General features: G+C 38.5%; 1 long non-coding RNA gene across 1 annotated transcript; it reads right to left on the bottom strand.

Moving 5' to 3' along the window:
* Positions 1–121: 121 nt before the first annotated feature.
* Positions 122–4,524, bottom strand: LOC127564436 (uncharacterized). The gene is made up of 3 exons (XR_007954270.1): positions 3,458–4,524; positions 2,319–2,431; positions 122–999 (listed from the first exon to the last, which is right to left on the bottom strand). It is a non-coding gene; the product is annotated as an uncharacterized LOC127564436 (long non-coding RNA).
* Positions 4,525–8,697: the final 4,173 nt, after the last annotated feature.

Genomic DNA, 8,697 nt, shown 5'->3' with positions numbered 1-8,697 from the left:
ACTAGAGGTCGCTTGAGGCTGGGTGAGCGCCTGGTCTCGCATTCCAATCTCGGGACCTGCTCTGTTGCTTACTTTTGTAATGGGCCAAGCATTTCCTCTCTGAGCGTCGGTTACTTCTGTAAAATGAGATTCTACTCGATCATCTCCCAAGTCTCTTGCAATCTAACAATTCTGTGAAGCTAAAGGCGGAGCCCAGCCTGAAAAGGACCTTAGAGGCCCGGATGGACAAATGTAGTCTAGGGGTCTCTTCTGAGTCTTCCTTCGCGGTTACTGCCTAAAAGTGTGTTGGGAAAGATTTGTACGGGGCGACGTCAGCTGGTCTCAACCAGACAGCCCTGGGTTCAAGTCCATCCTCTACATAATTTGCCTTATTGCTGCTATTATTAATGGAGGGGGGAGGGGTCAGAAAGGAGAGGGATTTCAGCAGTTCAATAGAAAAAGATGTACCACTTTTACTTGAAAGATCTAAACATACCCTAAGACTTTAGAGGGCATATAAAGGATAATAGACCCATTCAACTCTGGGCTGATGAGATCCTGTCCAGAAAATGGTGTTTTTAAAAGATGTTATATTCTAGGAGGACACTGATGAATTCAGAGACAAGAGATACGGATAAGAGAGAGAAGACTAAGGGAAGGTATGACTCTTTTCAAATATCCCACAGGGACACTTTGATTCTCTATTAGTTTATATCATAGTGTTGCAGGCTTCCATTAGAAGAGATCATCAAAGTCTGCTTTGTTTTTAAGTCACATATAATGTGGAGTAGAAGGTAGCAGTATTTTGTTGCTACCTTCTAGTGCTACCTTCTTGGGTTCAACCCCCAATCCATAAGGAAATTTCTGCAAAGGGAAACAATGCAGGTTATCTAACTAGTCTTGGCCTTTCCCCCCTCCTGCTTTTCCCTGCCGCTTCTCATGTTCTATTCATGATGTGAAATGGATCCTCTGCACCACCACCAGCTCACCTTGATTTGTTCAGCTCCAGATTCACCGAACCTGAGAATACAGAAATAATGCATAACCACCCTGATGACCCTCCCTTCCCTACTACCACCCCCACTGTCCTTGGTGCTGTTGCTGCTCTTGGTTTTGGTTCTTCCCCCTTCCTCCCTCCTCATCTTTATTCTTTTGTCCTCTTCTCCTTTCCCCTTTCTTTTTCATTTTCCTCCTTTTTTCTTCCTTTCTCTTTTTCATTCTTTTCTTCTTTTTTCTCCTTCTCCTAGTCCCCTTTCCCTTTCCTTAATTCTCCTTTCTCTCCCCTTCATTGCTTTTCCCTCTCCTCCTTTCTAACAAATCAAAATGTCAGTTCATCTTGTAGGTCTTTTGGTCTCAGTAGAGATTATTTGTGATCCAGTTTGTAAAACCTGTGGTCAATATGTTGGTTATACTTGTGACATGGCTTGTCAATATCTCTTCAAGGGATTGATTCTCTCCATTGTTTGGGCCTTACCTGATGATATCCTGTAGAACTTCAATATTGTCTCTAAATTGCATATGATGTTCTATAACATTTTCTAACATTTACCACCATGATATATTTTGAATAAGTTTGGACAATGAGTTTGGCTAGTTCAAAACCCCCTTGAGCCAGTAACAGAATTCATCATCATACATGATTCATGCAGCACTTTATATAATTTATCTCTATTTTTTGCTGCAAATTTACAACAAATAGTTGTACTTGAAATAGCTTAAGTACTGTTATCATTCCTGGCTAGTGACATAGCTGATAAATGAAAAGGACTAGATTTGAATCCAGTTCTATGGATGACAAATTTAATAAAATCATTCTTTTGAAGTTTCGCCTTGGTTTTCCTACTTATGGCACACATTTGTGTTGTGTGCCCTTCTCTCCAGCTGTTTCTGAGAAGGTATAGATTATGTCTACATCTGCCTGAGTCTATATATGTTAAGTCTTTCCATTGTTTCTCCAGGCAGAGCTGAGTTTGGTTCCAATTAATGAAAATACTGAATCTTGTGAACTGGTCACATACATCAATGGGATTTGCACTATGGGGTTGAATTGGGATAATACCAATGGCCATATTTTACATAAGTATAACTTCAAATAGAGTGATTATGTGGGCCAACTTTAGAGAAGTCGTTTTTTGTACTAATCAAGTATTATCTGTATGTCCACAGTACTGACCGAAGAACCAGTGGGGAGGGTCAATCCCCTGTCCCCTTCCCAAATGTTCTTTTTCCCATATGGTTTCCCAACATAAGGCCTCTTCAAAAAGATTCATGGGAAAGTAGAAAAAGGAAATTGTGGAAGATTTATCTTTTCCATAGTCACTAGGTCATTGAGTCAATACCTCAAGATGGATGAGCCCAGGTGATTTTGTAAATTTCAGAGGGTCATGAGGACCTGCAAGGCCACTAAATCTGTGGCTGTAGTATTTACTGAAGTGGTCAGTTGTGATGGTAGCTGCAGGCAAGAACAAAAGGAAGAGTTGACATTTGAGAAAGAGGAGCCACTGGAAAAAGATCTACCTTGGAACACACACACACACACACACACACACACACACACACACACACACACAATATTTAATTGAAACTTGTTCAAGAAAAATGGTGAAATCATTAATTTGAACAATTTTCAAACTGAATTATATGTGAAGACTTGCTTGAAGGCTCCTGAAAAAATAACTACACTTACAACTTGTCTACAAATGGAATTTACAAGTCCTATTTAAATTGTTCTTTTAATGCACACTTTAATTCCCTTATGCTCATCATTGTTTTGTATGTGGAAAGAAAAGAAATTGTTCCTACTATCTAAGTCATGGGATAGCATTTTTAATTTCTTTCCATTGGAGAAAACCTAGATTCCCAAAAGCAACACTTATATAATTAGCCATTTTCCCTTTGAAGCAGGGTGGCAGTGAGGAGAAGAGAGGGGGAAGGAAACAATGAATGTTCTAACAGCTTCTCATTTCTTTGCTTTTTTCTGCTGTTTGATTGTCAGGCTTCTTCCAAAATTGAAACTTGGATAAAGGGTGAAGGTAGGTAGGTAAAGGGCAAGAGGTAGTGGAGGCTGAGGTACTTTGTGGCTTTTGCCAAGAGGCATGTAGCTAGTCATCACACTTGATGTGGGGATGTTAGCATAATTTTCAAGCCTTTTGCATTTATATGACTCAGGGAATTGAGTCCAACACAGAGAGTGAGAAAGACTGTAATTCAAGTCCAACCTCAGTTGCTTACCACATATATGACCCTGAACAAGACACTTACCTTCTGCTTGCCTCGGTTTCCCTATCTGTAAAATGGGAAGAATAATAGCAACCACATCCCAGCATTGCTATGAGGATCAAATGAGATATCTATCATTCACAAAGTGCTTAGCACCTGGCCTGTAATAAGTACTATGTAAATGTTAGTCATGATGATGATGATAATTATTGGAGGGATGCTCCAAAGAGGGTTCTTGTAAAGTTGATGGGAGGCTTACCATATAGAGTCAAGCACAGGCTCCATTAGCTAGATTTGGGCTAGGTCTCTAGATTTTCTTTGACTTTCTTGGGTATTTCTTTTCCCTAGTACTGATCTTGAGAATATTTTAAAGTGTTAGAGATAATGGGTATTGTCCTTCGTTTCCAAAGAGGAACAAAATGACATTACTGTCTTTAGGTCAAGTTAGTATGTTCAACTGTGGCTGATCAGACCACTACCACCTTGGAATCCTGTGCCAAAGGGTCAGACCCAAATAGTCCTTATGAATATTTGGGGTAGTTTCTCTAACTTTGTGCATCTTCCGCTTCTTTTGAGCTAATTCAATCCTGTTTTGCTCATAGAGCACAGTTCTCTGATGAGAGCAGACCATGCTGGATGATCCTATGCCAGTGTCTTCATGTCACACAATTAATTCTAAAGCTTTTAAGAGAAAGCTTGAGTGAGTCTCTGTATTGCTTTTTCTGAGCACCTTGTAAGGGCTTACGCTGTGTGAGTTCTCCATAAAATAGTCTTTTTGCCAAGTGTCCATAAGGCATTCAGAACAATGTGATCAGCTCCACAGAGTCACACTTTCTGCAGTAGTTTGGATGTTTGGCAGTTTATTTTGAGAAAGGACCTCCGTGTCTGATATTTTGTCCTACTTGATGGGAGCTTCAGCATCTTCCTCAGACAGTTCACATGGAAGTGATTCTATTTCCTGGCATGGTGCTGGTATACTGTCCAAGTTTCACAGACATGGAGCAACGTGGCAAGTACAACAGCCCCGTAGCCCTTCAGTTTGGTATTGAGTACTCAGCATCGCGGCTCATCTCCCAAGCTTTTCCAAACACTGAGCTAGCTCTGGCGAAGAATGTGTCAATCTCATAATGGAAAGATAAGAGAATTTATCCACAGCATTCAAATCTTCTCCGTTTGCTGGAACAATGTTTCCACGTATGGATGGTGTGGTGCCGGCTGATGGAGCAGCTGTGTTTTCTTCTTGTTATTTGTTAGGCCAGAAGTTATCAGACACAGCAGAGAATTGATCCACACTTGGTTGCAGGCCAGACTACACTGAGTGCACAATTATCTGTGAACAAAATAAAATAAATGCTTATGCCAAGGTGATTTTAATTGCCACAGCAGTTGTGAGCTGGTGACAAGGGAATAGGTTTCATGGAGAGAGGAGGAGAGATAGAAACTATGTGGGACAGTGACTCTTTCCCAGATGAAAATCAGAGCTCAAAAGCCACAAGGATTTATTACAATCTCAAGAGAAAGGACATCTCCCACCAGACAAGGTATCCTCAGCAGAGTCGTGCAAAGTACAAGCTGCAAATGCAGTAGTAATATGGACCCTAATGCAGAAGCCTCCACCCCTTGTGACCCCATTGGCGGGGGGAGCCCAGGTTTACATATGAATGAGGAAATCTACCCAGAGCCAAGAATGCTAGCCAATGACACACTTAATGCTAATGAAAAAAAGAGGGTAGCAGGCAACAGGAAGAGAATGTAAATTTATCTAAGATAATCACACACCTAAGTTGTCGAATTTATTGGCATAAATTTGGGCAAAGTAACTCCTAATTATTATTCTAATTTCCTCTTCGTTATTGGTGAGTTCTCCCTTTTCATTTTTAAGACTAACAATTTGATTTTCCTCTTTCCTTTTTTTAATCAGATTTACTAAGGGTTTGTCTATTTTGTTGGTTTTTTCATAGAACCAACTCTTAGTTTTGTTAATTAATTCAATAGTTTTTTTACTTTCAATTTTATTGATCTCTCCTTTTATTTTTAGAATTTCAAGTTTAGTGTTTGACTGGGGGTTTTTAATTTGTTCCTTTTCTAGCATTTTTAGTTGCAAGCCCAATTCATTGACCTTCTCTTTCTCTATTTTATACAAATAGGCCTCAAGAGATATGAAGTTTCCCCTTATTACCACTTTGGCTGCATCCCATACATTTTGGTATGATGTCTCATTATTATCGTTTTCTTGGGTGAAGTTATTAATTATGTCTATGATTTGCTGTTTCACCCAATCATTCTTTAGTATGAGATTATTTAGTTTCCAATTATTTTTTGGTCTACTTCCCCCTGGCTTTTTGTTGAATGTAATTTTCATTGCATCGTGTTCTGAAAAGGATGCATTTACTATTTCTGCCTTACTGAATTTGAGTTTGAGGTTTTTATGTCCTAATATATGGTCAATTTTTGTATAGATTCCATGAACTGCTGAAAAGAAAGTGTATTCCATTCTGTCTCCATTACATTTTCTGCAGAGATCTATCATATTTAACTTTTCTAGTATTCTATTTACCTCTTTGACTTCTTTCTTATTTATTTTGTGATTTGATTTATCTAATTCTGAGAGTGCAAGGTTAAGATCTCCCACTATTATAATTTTGCTGTTTATTTCTTCTTGCAGCTCTCTTAATTTCTCTTTTAAGAATTTAGATGCTACCCCACTTGGTGCATATATGTTTAATATAGATAGTGCTTCATTATCCATGCTACCCTTTAGCAAGATACAGTGCCCTTCCTTGTCTCTTTTAATTAGATATTTTTTGCTTTAGCTTGATCTGAGATCAGGATGGCTACCCCTGCTTTTTTGACTTCACCTGAAGCATAGTAGATTTTGCTCCAACCTTTTACCTTTAACCTGCATGTATCTCCCCGCTTCAGGTGTGTTTCCCGTAAACAACATATTGTAGGATTCTGGCTTTTAATCCATTCTGCTAACCACTTCCTCTTTATGGGGGAGTTTACCCTGTTCACATTTATGGTTAAAATGACCAATTCTGTATTACTTGCCATCTTGTTAACCCTGGTTTATGCTTTTCTACCTTCTTTCCTCTTTACCCCCCTTCCCAGTACTAAGCTTGTGAGCACCACTTGCTTCTCACAGCCTTCCCTTTTTAGCATCCCTCCCCCTGCCTTAGTGTTCCTCCCCCTATCTTACCCCTTTCCCTCCCAGTTTCTGTATTCCCTTCCGCTTAGTTTATTCCTTCCCTTTTCACTTTTCCCTTCTCACTTTTCAATGAGGTGGGAGAAGTTTCACCATAGATTGAATATGTCTTGAGATTTTTCACTTAAAGCCAATTCTGAAGGCCGTAAGATACCCACTATATTCATCCCCCTCCATTCTTTCTCTCAGATATAATAGGTTTGCTATGCCTCTTCATGAGATGTACTGCCCCCACTTTACCCTTTTTCTGGTACAATGTCCTTTCCACATCTAGTTTCTAGAACAAGGTATACATGTATTCTTTATACATCTATATAGCCAAAATATAGTTCCCAAGATTAATCTTTACCTTTTTAGATTTCTCTTGAGTTCTATATTTGTAGATCAAACTTTTTGTTAAGTTCTGGCTTTTTCATCAAAAATAGGTGAAATTCGCTTTCTTCGTTGAATGTCCATCATCTTCCCTGGAAAAAGAGGCTCATTCTAGCTGGGTAAGTTATTTTTGGTTGCATACCAAGTTCCTTAGCCCTTCGGAATATCATATTACAGGCCCTTCGATCCTTTAATGTGGATGCTGCCAGATCCTGGGTGATCCTTATTGCGGCTCCTTGATACTTGAATTGGGTTTTTCTAGCCACTTGCAATATTTTTTCCTTCGTCTGAAGGTTCTGGCATTTGGCCACTATATTCCTTGGTGTTTTGATTTTAGGATCCCTTTCAGTGGGTGATCGATGAATCCTTTCAATGTTTATTTTTTCCTCTGTTCCTATGACTTCTGGGCAGTTCTCTTTGATAATTTCCTGGAAAATAGTGTCCAGGCTCTTTTTTTCATCATGCTTTTTTGGGAGTACGATGATTCTCAGATTGTCTCTCCTGGATCTGTTTTCCAGGTCTGTTGTCTTCCCCAGAAGGTATTTCACATTCTTTTCCATTGTTTGATTTTTTTTGGATTTGCTTGACTGATTCTTCTTGTCTCCTCGAGTCATTCAATTCCAATTGTTCGATTCTGATTTTCAGTGAAGTATTTTCTTCACTCACTTTTTTAAAATCTTTTTCTAATTGTCCCATTGAGTTCTTTTGTTCTGTGGAATTTTTTTCCATTCCGCCAATTTTGTTTTTTAGAGAGCTATTTTCTGTTTCCAGTTCACTAATCCTATCAGACTTCCAAGAAAATATTTTAATGATCTAGAAAAAATAACAAAAAAATTCATATGGAACAATAAAAAGTCGAGAATCTCAAGGGAATTAATGAAAAAAAAAATCAAATGAAGGTGGCCTAGCTGTACCTGATCTAAAATTATATTATAAAGCTGCAGTCACCAAAACCATTTGGTATTAGCTAAGAAATAGATTAGTTGATCAGTGGAAAAGGTTAGGTTCACAAGACAGAATAGTCAACTATAGCAATCTAGTGTTTGACAAACCCAAAGACCCTAACTTCTGGGATAAGAATTCATTATTTGATAAAAACTGCTGGGATAATTGGAAATTAGTATGGCAGAAATTAGGCATGGACCCACACTTAACACCATATACCAAGATAAGATCAAAATGGGTCCATGACCTAGGCATAAAGAACGAGATTATAAATAAATTAGAGGAACATAGAATACTTTATCTCTCAGACTTGTGGAGGAAAAAGAAATTTGTGACCAAAGGTGAACTAGAGACCATTACTGATCACAAAATAGAAAATTTTGATTACATCAAATTAAAAAGCCTTTGTACAAACAAAACTAATGCAAACAAAATTAGAAGGGAAGCAACAAACTGGGAAAACATCTTCACAGTTAAAGGTTCTGATAAAGGCCTCATTTCCAAAATATATAGAGAACTGACTCAAATTTATAAGAAATCAAGCCATTCTCCAATTGATAAATGGTCAAAGGATATGAACAGACAATTTTCAGAGGATGAAATTGAAACTATTACCACTCATATGAAAGAGTGTTCCAAATCATTATTGATCAGAGAAATGCAAATTAAGACAACTCTGAGATACCACTACACACCTGTCAGATTGGCTAAGATGACAGGAAAAAATAATGATGAATGTTGGAGGGGATGCGGGAAAACTGGGACACTAATGCATTGTTGGTGGAGTTGTGAACGAATCCAACCATTCTGGAGAGCAATCTGGAATTATGCCCAAAAAGTTATAAAACTGTGCATACCCTTTGATCCAGCAGTGTTTCTCCTGGGCCTATACCCCAAAGAGATACTAAAGAAGGGAAAGGGACCTGTATGTGCCAACATGTTTGTGGCAGCCCTGTTTGTAGTGGCTAGAAACTGGA

This window comes from Antechinus flavipes, chromosome 5 (assembly GCF_016432865.1).
Source record: "Antechinus flavipes isolate AdamAnt ecotype Samford, QLD, Australia chromosome 5, AdamAnt_v2, whole genome shotgun sequence".
NCBI classification, from domain to species: Eukaryota; Metazoa; Chordata; class Mammalia; order Dasyuromorphia; family Dasyuridae; genus Antechinus; species Antechinus flavipes.
This window is presented reverse-complemented; position numbering and strand designations above follow the sequence as displayed.